This window comes from Melanerpes formicivorus, unplaced genomic scaffold, assembly GCF_026170545.1.
Source record: "Melanerpes formicivorus ecotype bairdi unplaced genomic scaffold, bMelFor1.0.p_v2 SCAF_418, whole genome shotgun sequence".
Taxonomy (NCBI): Eukaryota; Metazoa; Chordata; class Aves; order Piciformes; family Picidae; genus Melanerpes; species Melanerpes formicivorus.
Genome location: NW_027142770.1, coordinates 40001 through 42500, shown reverse-complemented (window position 1 = coordinate 42500; position 2500 = coordinate 40001). Strand labels below are relative to the sequence as shown.

General features: G+C 43.6%; 1 pseudogene; it reads left to right on the top strand.

Annotated features, from left to right (window-relative positions):
* LOC137459831 (28S ribosomal RNA) overlaps nt 1-2500 on the top strand; it is an 8477-nt pseudogene that overhangs the window by 3098 nt on the left and 2879 nt on the right.

Below are 2500 nucleotides of genomic sequence, written 5' to 3'. Positions count from 1 at the left end.
CAGTTAGCTCGCCACTGACTGATAGTATTTTGGCGAAACAAATTTTAGTGGTGATTTAATTGCCACACGCTAGCTCAGCCCACGGCGCAGTTAGTTGGGCAAAGTCAGTTGCTCTTTGAGGGAAGAGCTTCTGACCGATTCCTCCCTCACATTGACTTCACAAAATGGTTCGTCAACTACGTAGCCTTTTTGTCACCATAGGCACCCAGACCAGTCCTGCAGATTGGCTGGAGGTTGCGACCAAACGTGATATGAGACTACCAGACGAGGAGATAGGGGTATGTCTGGCTGGAATAGAGTTCATGAACTCAATGATAGCCAATGACAATACTGCCTATGATCCTATCTGGAATGAGAAACTGATAGTATTGCCGGAGGTGTATGTAGGACCCACTTCTCCAGCTCATGGGAAAGATATCCGAGATGAAAGCACAGAGAGGAGCAGGAACGAGGAGGTGGAGTGTCCTGAAACCCCGAGCTCTATGAGTCAGCTCTCAATACTAACCGCATCGTCCGAGTTGGATAATACAGCTGACATCTGTCCTGGGACCCCCCTGGTGAAGATGCCAGAGGACAACCCGACATGTCCATGCTGTACCACTCGGGCAGGCAATATGACGAGATTGATTGACCATCTAAAGAGAGCCCATGGGAAAAGAAAGATCAATTTCCAATGTTCCCGCTGTGGGAAGACAAATGAAAAGCATCATAGTATCTCATGCCATCTCCCAAAATGCAAAGGGGTCCAAGAGCCTACCCAGGTAGAAGGGTTTATGTGTGAAGAATGCAAAAAATGTTTTAAAACTAAAATTGGCTTGGGACAACATAAGAGATTAGCTCACCCAGCCCTGAGAAACGCAGAAAGAATTGAAGCATCTCGCCCCAAAGAGACCTCTAAAAGAGGTGCTCACAAGAAAATCTGGTCCCAAGAGGAAACAGAATTATTACAGAAACTAAATCAAGAGTTTGAGGGGAGGAAAAATATTAACAAATTGATTGCTGAAAAATTAACAACTAAAACAGCCAAACAGATCAGTGAAAAGAGAAGACTATTAAGAGAAACTGTGGTGCCAGAAAGAGAGAAAACACAAGAGAGCAAGAACAGGTTAAAAGAGGAGAGGACTGTGATTCCATCTTCTGGTGAAAGGGAGCTGCTAGCCCACTATAAAAAGACTATTAATGAAAAGATGACATCAGGGAAGCTGCCCATCCTTAAAAATACATATAAACAAATAATTGAAGGCAAAACAGACTCATTAAAATTACTCAATGAGGTAGCTCAGGACCAATATTTGTATTTGTTTGAGAAATCGATTGAACAGAAAGCGCCAAAAAAGAGCCAACGTAAACCTCAGCAGAAGAAACCTCAAAAGGAATGGATGAGAAAAAGAGCCAGAAAGCGTGGAGAATTTCTCCGATTCCAACGCCTCTTCCGCTTAGATCGAGGGAAGTTAGCGAATATGATTCTGGATGAAAAAGACTCTGCGCAATGTGCCATCCCCCTGGAAGAGGTCAGTAACACCTTCAGATCTAGGTGGGAGTCTCAGAACTTATTTCAAGGACTTGGAGCATTCCAGTCTGTGGGGCGGGCGGATAATTCGGCTTTTAAGGAATTGATTACAGAGAAAGAGATCCTTAAGAATATCAAAGACATGAATAAAAAATCGGCACCAGGCCCTGATGGGATCACCCTGAAGGCCCTGCTTAAAATGGATCCAAATTGTGAGGAGATCAAAGAACTATTTAATCTCTGGCTGTTAAGTGGCAAAATTCCAGATGTAATAAGGGGATGCCGAACAATCCTAATACCTAAATCATCAGCGCCCGAACGCCAAAATGATATTAACAACTGGCGGCCAATTACTATTGGTTCCATCATCCTGAGACTCTATTCAAGAATCTTAACTGCGAGGTTGGCAAAGGCATGTCCCATTAACCCCAGGCAGAGAGGCTTCATTCAATCTTCTGGCTGTGCTGAGAACTTAAAACTATTACAGCTATTAATTAGGAATGCAAAGAAACAAAAGAAACCCCTGGGGGTTGTCTTTGTCGATTTGGCCAAAGCCTTTGATTCAGTGAGCCACACCCACATCCTGGCGGTGCTAAAGCAAAAGGGCCTGGATGACCACATAATAGCATTAATTAAGGACTTCTATCAAAACATCCACACCAGAATCAAAACTAAAGAAGGAGAGTCTGAGTCAATAGGAATCAAAACTGGTGTGAAACAGGGCGATCCCATGTCACCACTCCTCTTTAACCTGTGCATTGACCCTCTGTTATGTAAATTAGAAGAGTGTGGGGAGGGGTTCCAACACGAGAATGGCAAATTAACAGCTCTGGCTTTTGCAGACGACCTGGTCCTGCTGAGTAAGTCCCAATCAGGAATGGAGAAAAATATTGAAATTCTAGAAGCATTTTGTGACTTAACTGGATTAAAAACGCAGGGGGAAAAGTGCCATGGTTTCTTTATTCAACCAACTAAGGACTCTTACACCAT